Source organism: Chelonia mydas, chromosome 3 (genome assembly GCF_015237465.2).
Source record: "Chelonia mydas isolate rCheMyd1 chromosome 3, rCheMyd1.pri.v2, whole genome shotgun sequence".
NCBI lineage: Eukaryota > Metazoa > Chordata > Testudines > Cheloniidae > Chelonia > Chelonia mydas.
The window spans coordinates 118,068,968-118,081,453 of NC_057851.1; the positions used below are offsets into that span (position 1 = coordinate 118,068,968).

At 45.1% G+C, this 12,486-nt stretch overlaps 1 protein-coding gene across 7 annotated transcripts in view; it reads right to left on the reverse strand.

Moving 5' to 3' along the window:
- Positions 1-12,486, reverse strand: part of PRKN (parkin RBR E3 ubiquitin protein ligase) — a 1,197,054-nt gene that overhangs the window by 117,565 nt on the left and 1,067,003 nt on the right. The window lies entirely within an intron of this gene.

Sequence of the window (12,486 nt, forward strand, 5' to 3'; positions counted from 1 at the left end):
AGATCACTGATGGATTGTAGTTTCCTTAGGAAGTCAGTGGTGTCTCGAAGGTAGCTGGGAGTGCTGGTAGCGTAGGGCCTGAGGAGGGAGTCTACATAGCCAGACAATCCTGCTGTCAGGGTGCCAATGCCTGAGATGATGGGGCGCCCAGGATTTCCAGGTTTATGGATCTTGGGTAGTAGATAGAATATCCCAGGTCGGGGTTCCAGGGGTGTGTCTGTGCGGATTTGATCTTGTGCTTTTTCAGGGAGTTTCTTGAGCAAATGCTGTAGTTTCTTTTGGTAACTCTCAGTGGGATCAGAGGGTAATGGCTTGTAGAAAGTGGTGTTGGAGAGCTGCCGAGCAGCCTCTTGTTCATATTCCGACCTATTCATGATGACAACAGCACCTCCTTTGTCAGCCTTTTTGATTATGATGTCAGAGTTGTTTCTGAGGCTGTGGATGGCATTGTGTTCCGCACGGCTGAGGTTATGAGGCAAGCGATGCTGCTTTTCCACAATTTCAGCCCGTGTACGTCGGCGGAAGCACTCTATGTAGAAGTCCAGTCTGCTGTTTCGACCTTCAGGAGTAGTCCACCTAGAATCCTTCTTTTTGTAGTGTTGGTAGGGAGGTCTCTGTGGATTAGTATGTTGTTCAGAGGTATGTTGGAAATATTCCTTGAGTCAGAGACGTCGAAAATAGGATTCTAGGTCACCACAGAACTGTATCATGTTCGTGGGGGTGGAGGGGCAGAAGGAGAGGCCCCGAGATAGGACAGCTGCTTCTGCTGGGCTAAGAGTATAGTTGGATAGGTTAACAATATTGCTGGGTGGGTTGAGGGAACCATTGCTGTGGCCCCTTGTGGCATGTAGTAGTTTAGAAAGTTTAGTGTCCTTTCTCTTTTGTAGAGAAGCAAAGTGTGTGTTGTAAATGGCCTGTCTAGTTTTAGTAAAGTCCAGCCACGAGGAAGTTTGCATGGAAGGTTGGTTTTTTATGAGAGTATCCATTTTTGAGAGCTCATTCTTAATCTTTCCCTGTTTGCTGTAGAGGATGTTGATCAGGTGATTCCGCAGTTTCTTTAAGAGCGTGTGGCACAAGCTGTCAGCATAGTCTGTGTGGTATGTAGATTGTAATGGATTTTTTACCTTCAGCCCTTTTGGTACGATGTCCATCTGTTTGCATTTGGAAAGGAAGATGATGTCTGTCTGTATCTTTACAAGTTTTTTCATGCAGTTGATAGATTTCCACTCCATACGGCTAAATGCAGTGCTTTGCATAATGACAGGTTTCAGAGTAACAGCCGTGTTAGTCTGTATTCACAAAAAGAAAAGGAGTACTTGTGGCACCTTAGAGACTAACCAATTTATTTGAGCATAAGCTTTCGTGAGCTACAGCTCACTTCATCCGATGGATCGGCTCCCCTGTGCATGCTGGGATACACAAGTTCTCACCTTAGGAATTCATCATCTTTTTTCACTTGGGGAACAAGGATCATCCTCCTTGCAGAAGTGGCAGGTGGTTTGGCACCCTCAGAACCCACAGATCAAATGAGATCTGTCTGAGGTAAGTGTAAAGTATAGAAAGGACCAGAGGCACTGCTGCCTGGTCCCCTGGCTCATCCCTGACTTCATAGCAGCATGGCTCCAGCAGGGCTGTGCTGAAAAGAACTCACCTCACCACCTTTTGAGACAATCAGGGTCCAGACACCCCAAGGGAAGAAAAGGGGGTTGAACCAGCTCAAAGAATAAGCAATTGAATCAACTGGCGGTATACAGGGTTATTGTGTATAAAAATGTGCCAAGTAAAATATTTTATGAAAGCTTGTTATATTATGAACCTGATGGTCATTATGAGATATGTATGCAGATTGTGCAACATTCAGCTCCACCTCACAATAGGGAGATAGTCAGCCAGGCAGGAAGGGGCTGCCTCCCCAAACACAAGAGACTAGCACCAAGCACCTAGCATTGTACAACCCAGGAAAAGACAAATGATGGGCTACTAAAGTTGAGGGGAAACACTGAAACAACTTGAAACCGAAAAGAAAATCCCAGTCTTGGAAAACTAAGAAAAGAGGGAATTTTCCTCATCATGAATCACCATGGTCCGAAAGAAAGACACCCCCCTACACACACTAACCCTGTTAAAGGGAAAGGGGTTTGAAGTGAAAGCTATCCAGAAATCGAGGGCCAGCATCTAGGCGGGTTACTGTCCATTAAATGCTGGACTGCCTCCGCAACGGAGGGCATGCTGGGAAAGTGAGCAAAGGCAAAAGGCAACTTGTATCACAAAAGGGATTTTGTATCTAATTTGTAAGTGTAAAACCTGAGGCTATGAGTTTATTTTCTGTATAACCTGTATGTATTTGCTTCCCCTTCCTATTTCATCTTTGAATCTGTGGTTTTCTATTAAATAAACCTTTTGTTTATTTTTACCCCAAACAGGACTCTCTTGTGCAAACTGTGTGGAGTGGGAGTCCCAAAGTGATCTAATAACTAGGGTGCAGATTTCACTCCTTCCCTGAAGGACAAACCAGAGGGGGAAAGTCTGAGTACCTGGTAGTTAAGAACTTGGGGCTGTTGCAGTCACCCTGCGAGGAGTAACAAGGCTGTTGGAAGCCACGGTGAGACCTTTATGCTTGTAGACCGGCTACTGGTGTCAGCCCAGGGGGTGTAAATGCTATGAGAAGCCAGGATTCAGATCAATGTGCTTCATATCAGTGAGCTATAGCAGCATAGCATTAAGACACCCAAGGTTCAGGGCAGGTGGTGACAGAACCCCTTACCAGTCTGAGTGATCCATAAAATGTAACAGCTACCTACCTGGAACCTCCTCATCTTCCTTGGAGTGGGTGAATACAGGGGGAACCCAAGCAAGTTAATGCTGGCTCAATACATAGTACACCACAGACGGAACATTAGTTTGTGATTTGACTCTACTGGTGGTATATTTAACTAACTAGTTCATTACACAGTGGTGGTAGACTCACAGGGGCGTCTTCTCAGCAAAAGCAAAATAGCCTATGGCTGCTCTCCACAAGCTCCTGTCAGATGCAGTCGATACTTAGGACAAGGTAGCTGGTAATAGTCATCAGCACCTGAAGTTTCATTAATCTTCTTCACCTTAGAAACAAGAAGTGATTCCCATGGAATGCAATAACACTAACAGCCTGCTACCCTGGCTTAAGTGCTTTGGCTTTGAGAAGTACTCTCTTTTTGACTGGTGTCTGAATGATACTACATTCACAGCTCAAATACATCACTCCACATTGTTACCCATCCCACCCCACAGGAGGAGGGAAGCTATACTGGGATTATTCTTGGCTCCCTGAACAAACAAAAACTTTCTGTATACAGTGGAACCCCTTTTATCCGAGCCTCCATTATCCGGATCTCCATATTAACTGAACCCGGCAGCAAGCCCCATCTCCCCTGGGGTTGACAGCCCGAGCCCAGACCATGTTCCTGATTATCCAAATTTTTGATTATCTGATCTGGCTCTGGTACCAATTAGATCACATAAACAGGGTTCCACTGTACTTTCAAACGTACACACAATAGATTTTGCCATGAGGTTTTCAGCTGGTTTTCTGCTCTCAAGTAAAGCGAATAGTTCAGACATCCAGACATATGTAGTGTGTTTGCGCATGTGCAAAAAGCTACTCTGTTGCGGTTGCACAATTAAAATAATAGAAAGTCTGGAAATTCAAAATTAAGGTTCCAACAGCACTGCAAGCTCAACAACATTGCACAGCCTGTAAGTGTAATGGTACATGTTACATTACCGCATTGATACTAATTATTCAAGTACACTTGGAAAGCCTCAATTGCAAGAATTGCCATAATTAATCACAGAATCTTTTATTATCCTCAGAAACTGCTGGTATTCATGTAAGAGCAGATTACTTGCCTGTAACTGGAGGTTCTTTGAGATGTGTGGTTCCTATACGTGTTCTGTACTTTGGGGTGCACATGCACGGCATGCACCTGAGTCTGGAAGTGTTCTTAGCGGTGTCTGTTGACCCATACGTACGTAATGCATCCCCTTGTGCTCGCAGCAGAGGGTATAATAGGTTGTGCGGGTCTTTGCCTCTCCAGTGTCCCTCTTACCACTGTGCAGTGAAGTCCGCAGCAGAGGGGATACAGAGCGGGTATTGGAATATAAATAGGGACCACACATGTCAAAGAACCTCCCGTTACAGGTAAGTAACCTCTTCTTCTTCGAGTGATGGTCCCTATATGTATTCCAAACATGGGTGAGTAGTGAGCAGTGATCAGCATGGAGGTGGGTGCAAGGATGTGATAGGAACTGCATTTTTGTTCAGTACGGCTTGGCCCACAGCAGTGCCTGTAGCCACTGCTTGAACGATGGCGTAGTGGGATGTGAACGTGTGGATGGAGCACCAGGTTGCTGCAGGACATGTCTTGCCACAAGCCATCTGTGAGGCAGGCAGATGTGGCTGCTTGCACTTGTGCAGAGTGCTCTGTGACTCCATGAGGCAGTGGTATGTTGGACTGTGTGTAGCATTCATGAATGCACCTAGAGACCCATTTGGAGATTTGTTGGAAGGAGTGGGCTTGGCCCTTGGATAAGTCAGCAATGGCCACAAATCATTTCAGCATGGTCACGGTCGCTTTGTCACAGTGGATCTTGCACTGCACTTGTGGGAGGAGGGGAATGGGGGGAAAGGAGTAGTGCAGGTCGCCTGTCCAGGGGAGGAGAAGGGCGTTGCTTTGCAAATCTTCCCCTATGGCTCCCCTGGAACAATAAAGGGGCAATTTTCAGTTCTGTTGAGTGGTGAAGAGGTCCCATCAGGGGGTGCCCCATTTGTGGAAGTGGCATCAGAGAACGGCACTGTGTAACTCCCACTCATGGTTGAGTACATATAAGATAGAATGTCCTGCTGAGAGTGTCGACTAGGGCATTTTGGGTGCCTGTGAGGTATGTGGTTTGGAGCATCACATGGTGCTTGATGCACCAGTTCCAAAGGTGGATGGACTTGGAGCAGAGGGGGAAGACTTGGTGCCGCCCTGCTTGGTGCCGCAACTGCTGCGATGTTATCGGAAAGCAATTTAAGGTGGCAGGACAGGATGAGAGGAAGAAATGTCTGGCACATGAAACAGACTGCCCGCAGTCCTAGCACATTGATATGAATCCTGGCTTCTCATAGAGTCTACACCCCCTGGGCTGTGTGACCACCTAGATGGGCTCCCCAACACATAAGGAAGGCATCTCTTGTGATATAGCCTAGGGGTGGAAGGGGCGAATGGGGTACCAACCATGACCTTGGAAGAATCAGTTCACTGTGTGAGGGAAGTGAGCACCATTCAGGGAATAAGGACCCTGGCCTCCATATCATCCGTGCTGGGTCTGTAGATGGAGAGGAGCCAAATCAGGAAGCAATGCATATGCAGGCATACATGCAGTGTTACATAGGTGCAGGCTGCCATGTGTCCAAGGAGAGAAAGACAATGGTGGACTGTGTTGTGTGGCTTGTGACACAGGTCAGCAACAATGGCTGTCAATGTTGCGAATCAATCTGCCAAAAGAAAAGCCCGGGCTCTAATGAAGGAGATCGTCTATGCAGGAATGAATACTGACTTTTCCTCATCGATGCAAATACCTAGAGATGCCAGGAGAGTGCAGAGGGTGAGGATGGCAAAGATGAGTTCTTGTCGGGAAAGCATGATAACGAGCCTCTCGTCTCAGTAGGGATATATGGAGTAGCCGAGATGGGATATTTATGGTGCTATTACGGTGAAAACGTTCGTGAAGACTAGTGGAGCTGTGGTTATATCAAAAGCGAGGCCCCAGAATTGATAGTGGTGGTGTCCTACCCAAAAATGTAGAAATTTCTGGTGGAGCGGCTGAATGTCCATGTGGAAGGAGGCATCCTTCATGTCAAGAGCTGCAAACCAGGCCCCACAGGGGAGAGATGGGATAATTGACGCCAGAATCACCATACGCAACTTGGATTTTCTGATAAAGGTGTTCAGCAGCTGAACGTCAAGAATGGGGCAATTGGGAGTCCTTGCAGTCCCCATGGAGATACCAGAGGGCCCCAGAGGTGCCTGTGGGACTGGCTTGTCTGAGCGGCGTGGATGTGGCGGCAGGATGGGTGATGCACACACTTATGAGTGCTCTGCACGCACAGGTACTGGGGTTACTGTCAGTACCATTAAATTATCAAGCTTTCCCCTCCACCTGTGGAAGCTTGGGTGCTGGTCCAGACAGATCCACGTATGACATCTCACCCCGACCTGGCTCAGTTCGGGGAGGAAACGCTGCACCGCGGAGCAGTCCGCTGCAGGGATCTGCTCTTGTGCTCGTGAGATTGCTTCTTACTGTCATGTCTGGGTTTGTCCTTCACCATTGGTACCACCAGATCTGGGGCATGCAAAGTGCTCAGAGGGGCGCTCACTACTGGTGATGGCTGCTGTACTGGAGTGGAGGGGTCCAATGGTCCCAGATCCAAGTGTGCACATGGTCTCATTGCTTTCTTCATTAGAAATTTACAGCGGTGGAGCTCCTGAACTTTCTGGGGCAGGAAGGACTTACAGCTGGAGCAACGAGCTGTGATGTGAGCCTTGCCAAGGCAGTAAAGACACCTCTGGTTCTCGTTGCTCATGGAGGATGACTGCAGGCTGGAAACACAGTTTTTAAACCCCAGAATGTGGGGCATAGTCTTGGGGGGGTGGGAAAAACGGTCCCCAAATGGGGAGAAAACTATCAATAACTAAATTAAACTACTCTATATACAACTATCTACGAGAACAGACAAAGTCACTCTCTTCGTCAAAACTAAGAACATGAAGGAACAGCTGGTTCTGACTCAGGCTATGCAGCGGTGAGAGGCATCGACCTTCATAACCTATCATACCCTCAGCTGCAAGCACAAGAGGATGCATTACACAGGTATGGGTCAACGTACACTCCTAAGAAACACTTTTGGACTCAGGTGCATGGCGCACATGCGCACCCCAACATATAGAATACATATAGGGACCATCATGATACCATATTTTGTTTGTTATTGTCAGAAACAAGCTAGGAAATAAAATATATTTTGAGAAGTAATAGTTAAATGCTATTTTTTTCTGAAGCTCTGGATTCACCGTAGAACAGTTTTGAGACTAAAATTCTTATGTCTTACCGATTGTGGAGCAGTTTCTATATAATGCAACCACCAGGGTTTTTATACACTATTTGTAGAGTATTGCCCATTTCTATAACTCTTGCCCTATGTGGTTCTAGCTGCTGATGTTCCCTGTTCTTGCTCTTTCGATTTACAGCTGACCCCATTCACCCTATTTCATTTGAGATAGCAGTCAGATCAAATGCAAAAGACAGGGGGGAAGGCTTTTGTTGGTGAGATGGGAGGGAAACAGCACAGCAGCAACAATATACAGTATCCATTATTGCTTCCTCCTTTCCCAAGGTTAATTTTTTTCCAGGTCCCATAAGCATCTTTGAACAAAATCTGAAGCCGAGGGCAGGTTTATGTTCATTCACAGCAACTTCCAATTTGTCCTCACTTAAAACAAATAGTTAATACATTCACATCAAATAGTAGTAATTCTTTTCTTCATTCAGATAAAACAACAAAATAAAGGAAACATTTGTTTATACTGGATTAATTTGTTGTTCAGTGAAAGTATATAATCCAGGTAGAGATCTCATAGTCATCAGTAGAACTGGATTATCTTCTTTCATTAAAAAAAGATTATAAAGCACTAATCAGGAAAAATGACAGATAAAAAGCAACACGGAGAGGCAAGAGATAAATTATGGTTAAGCAGTTTATAATCTAACCTGGCCAAATTTACATGGCTAAAGAAATATGTCTGACCTGTAGGATTAAAATTTGATTGCAATTGTACTGAGTTTACAGAGTGATGGAAGACTAGTAGCTAGCTGCTTTCAGAGCTCTAGTATTAGTATATCACAGTAATAATTACATCTACTTTCAAGGGCACATCTGTAAACTTATTATGTTATGACTATTACTTTATTTGTGCCAAAAGTGTACTAGGCACTTCGGACAAAAGATAGTGCCTTAAAGATCTTCCAACCTTAGATCTGACATAATGAATGGGGGTATTAAACAGAAGGGAGGGAATGGGGAGAAGAAAGTTAAGGGTTACAACAATAAGTGTTTGCATTCACCCAGTTAAATGGTTCAGTTATTTCTTCCCTGTATTGGTCACACATTTTTTTATTTATACTGTACATGGTTCTTGGTATGTACATTGGAAAGCTTTTTAACGGTCATATCGTATAAAATGTGTTATGAGATAATTTGTAAATAGATAGAGGCCAGATACTCAGCTTCTGACTGCTTTGCACTGCTCAGGCAATGCAAAGCATCTGGGAAACTTCCTGAAGTTGGGATTTCCCTACATTTTGCCTGATCCTCCCTGGCATAATGGCCCAATAATAGGTTAGTGCTCTAACTTGCACTAAGGGTCAGTTTGGCCCCGGAACAGCCCCAGGATCAGAGAATATAAAAACATAGCTCTGGGCCACCTTTGCCTCCTTGTCTCAGTACAGCTAAGCATTGAGTCTTAGAAAATTAAATTAATAATAAATAAATAAATAAATGACTAAAAAACCCATTAATGCAGCACTGAGCCTGCTGAGTTAAAAATACAAAAAGACGGGAAAGAGTCATGGTTATACTAGCCAGGGGCCATTTGTACATATGTAGTATTATCTTGCTTGAATGCACAGGGTTAAATTTATTGCCCCATATGGAGGTGAGGTGAAGGGGAAAAACGGCTATGGATCTTGTTGTTGTTACTGATTTTGTCTTCTAGATTGCTGGGCTGTAATTATCCATTGACATCAAGGTTTGTCTCCTCCACAGTCAACATTATAGTGACTGTAGGAAGCCTCAGGCATTGATGGCACTCAGGTCACCCTGGTCATCTATATTTTATCCAGAAAAAAATGGGAGCACCTTCAATGTTGAGATCCCAGAATGGAGGGTGCTCCCAGACTGGGACTGTACAAAACACATGAATGAGACCCTTGATCAATCTAGCCACTGTAGGGTGGGTGTGACACAGGTTCCTTGGCAAAGGGTCTCCTGTTCTTTGGAAACAACCTGCACCTCAGACCTGATAAACTCACTACACCAAATACATGCCATGCTGGATATTTATCTATTAAGAGAATGTAAGCTGTCTACAGAAAGCTTGTAACTTGTCAATATTCATAATCATTGTGAGACGCATGTGTACACATACTATTTATGGAATAAAGTAAAGTATACTTTATGGACTTGGAGTAAAAATTACTCACCAGGGAATATGTCTCAGTGATGGCCCTTTCAAACAGGAGGGAGCTGTCACTCTGCCCTGGTTAGCCAGTGATGCAACGCTATGCTCAATTGTCTAGTTTTCCTCCATCCCAAGACTTCCAGTGAAAAACTATCAGCTGGAAACAATCAGAATCACATGGAGGTAACAAAAAGCACTACAACAGAGAATCACCCTGCCTATGAATAAAGACAAAAAGACTGTTTTAGTGTAGCACAAGTGGGGGGAAGCACTCTGTATCCATTCACCAAGGAGACATCTTGAGGAGTGTGTGTGTTCTCATGAAAAATTTATTCTGGTTCTTGTAAAGCCAGACTGAACTTTGGGGCGGGAACCCACTATATTATACAGGAAAGGTAACTATTAATAAGTGTAGACCCAGGATTGCATTTTATGATTTTGTTGGTATTGTAACCATTTGCTTTCATCACTCCATCTTATTTCTAGTAGAACTTCTATCCTTTCTTAAATAAATCTTTTGTTTTACTACAAGTTCTGTGTGTTCTACAGGAGTAAGGGATTTAAGGTAAAACTGGTGCATTGGGGTACACTGCTTCTTTGGGACAGAGGATCTGGTATTTCGGTGAGTAGCCTGTGTGAGTGGCTGGATATCACAGGGGAATGTTACAAAGGGACTCAGAGACTGGGGTACACCTATTGTTAACCTGGAAGGCGAAATCAGGGCTGGCGTAACATGGAGGAGAGTGCCTGGGTGGTTGTCAGGCTGGTGATGCTAGGGAGCTAACACCCAGCTTCCACAGCCTAGTGGAAGTTTTTCTCCTATAAACCAAAATGTTCTGGACCTTGTAGAAGAGCTACTTTCAGTGGCAGTTAACCAGCCAGCATACAAACTGTCAGACGTAATGAAGTGGATCCAGGTGTAAGATCTGAGCTTCATTCTGAAAAATAACATTGGGTAGAACAGATAGGGTGATCGGGAGCTATATTGACAGGTTCAATAGATCCAAGTACCAGAACTATTTGGGCCAACATGGGGTCTGAATCTTCTCAGGGCCCGTGGTATTAATGAGATTTATAGGTAGGCATATGTGATGGGGAGTACCAGGCCCTATGAGGCCCCCTGCTGGAGGCCTTGTAGTCCTATCACACCCCACAGCAGGAAAGGAGCAAAGAAGGTGGGTTTTCCAGGCCTGCCTAGAAAGGGAAGCAGCTAATCAGAGCACAACGAGCTCAGATAAAAGGAGCTGCAAGCCTCAGCATGTCCGTTCCTGGCTGGGACCTAAGTGGCAAGGAAGTGTGCTCTGCTTGGGCCACAAGAGGTTGAGAGATAACCAGAAGTTGAGTTCTGGCTGCATTTTGCTGTCTGCAAGGAGAGAGCAGACCTGAAAACTGTAACTCAAAGGGAATGGGTGACAGGAAAGAAACCTGGTGGGAAAAAGCCCAGGGAAAACAGTAGCATCCAATTGGAGGAGTTGAAGGAAGCAATGCATGACTGCTGTTCATAAGGTCCCTGAGTTGCGCCTGGAGTAGTGGGCAGGCCTTGATTCCCCCACCAGTCCCTGGGAAAGTGGCTAAGCCCTGAGATGGCACATATAGAAGCCCAAGGAAAGGACTAGAATTGAAAGTGCTCAAGGACAGGGTTGGTAAGGGCAGACAGACTGTCTAGTGAACTCTTGGCTACCCCCCTGGAAGGAGACTGAAGTTCAGAGATGACCTGGATGGAGAGTTTGGGGAGTGAAAATCAGTGAAAATAGAGTCTCCACAGAGAAAGGCCTGGTGGCAGTGCTCTATAGCAGGGCAGGGAAGGACTAAAAGTTAGGCCAGAAGGAGCTGAGAACTGAGCTCAGAGGCAGGGCTGAAGACACTAACAAGGGCACAGTGATAGTCCTTGTTGGACCTTTGTTGCCCAAAAAGGAGTTTATTCATGTATATTGACTATGTGACTTGGCCTGAGGGCTGAGCCACTGAAGACCTGCAGTTGACAGGCGGCACTGACAGCAAAGAAAAAAAGAGCACGATTGCACCCAGCTGACAGGAGGTGCTCAAGAGAGGGGAGTATCCCCCGTCTCAGCCTACATGAGTCCCAATGTCCATGAGATAAGGGAAGTCAGACAGGGAACTTGGGCTTGAACTTTTATAGAGCAGAACACAGAACATTTCTTCTTTTGGTATGTGGCAAACAGCTCTATTTTTGTGCATCCCCACCAGCAATAGAATTGATTCCTTGACAGTCCAATGGTGATTGATTGAGAATTATCAGTTTAACTGCTCCACTAGGGTATTCTGTAAGCCTGGAAGACACAGAGTCACTGGTGTGATTTGATGATCAAACAGCTTTTTGGCAGAGACCAGGATAACTGTGCTCCTCCCTGTCTGTTGACATAATGCATGGCCATTGTGTTTCCATCATTATTTGGACACCATGGCTCTCCACAGCAAAGATATCAGTGCTGTGCATAATAGATAGATGGCTCTAAGCTCCAGGACATTTACGTGGACATGAGTTTTCTGGGGGGGACTAGAGGCCTTGAATCTGAAGGGTGTCCAAATGAGTTCTCCATCTGAATTTGGAGGCATCTGTCACTAATGTCTTGGTAGGTAGTGGTAGAGAAAGTAGTACTCAGCTGCATACTTAAAGAAGGTCCTTCCAAAAAGTTAATGAGGAGAGGACTTTTCCCAGGACTTTCACCTTCATAACCATGTTATGTTTGCAGAATATATATATTATTTTTAGCCATCCTTGTAAGGAGTGTAGGTGAAGTCTGGCATGCTGTGCAACAGAAGTGCAGGAGGCCATTTTATCCAGTTGCCTAAGGCAAGTTCATACAGATGTCCCCGGATGAACCTGTAGATGACTGATGTGGTCTATTATGGTTTGGAACCTCTCCTGTAGCAAATAGGCTCTTGCTGATCTCAAATCTAACAGAGTTCCTATTAATTCTATCCTTTGTGTCAGCAACAATGTGGATTTTTTTTCTCTACTGATCTTGTGCTCCAGGGTGTTAAAAAGTTCTAGGATCATGTAAATGATCCTGTTCATCTGTTGGGGTGATCTCCCTCAGATGAGCCAGATGTCAAAGTATGGATTTACCTAATCCCTTGTTTTCTGAGATGAGCTACCACAACTGCAAAGAACTTGGTGAATACCCTGGGTGCTGTGGATAGATTAAAGAGCAGGACTCTGTACTGGTAGTGTGATGCGCTTATTCAAAATCAGGATAAACAG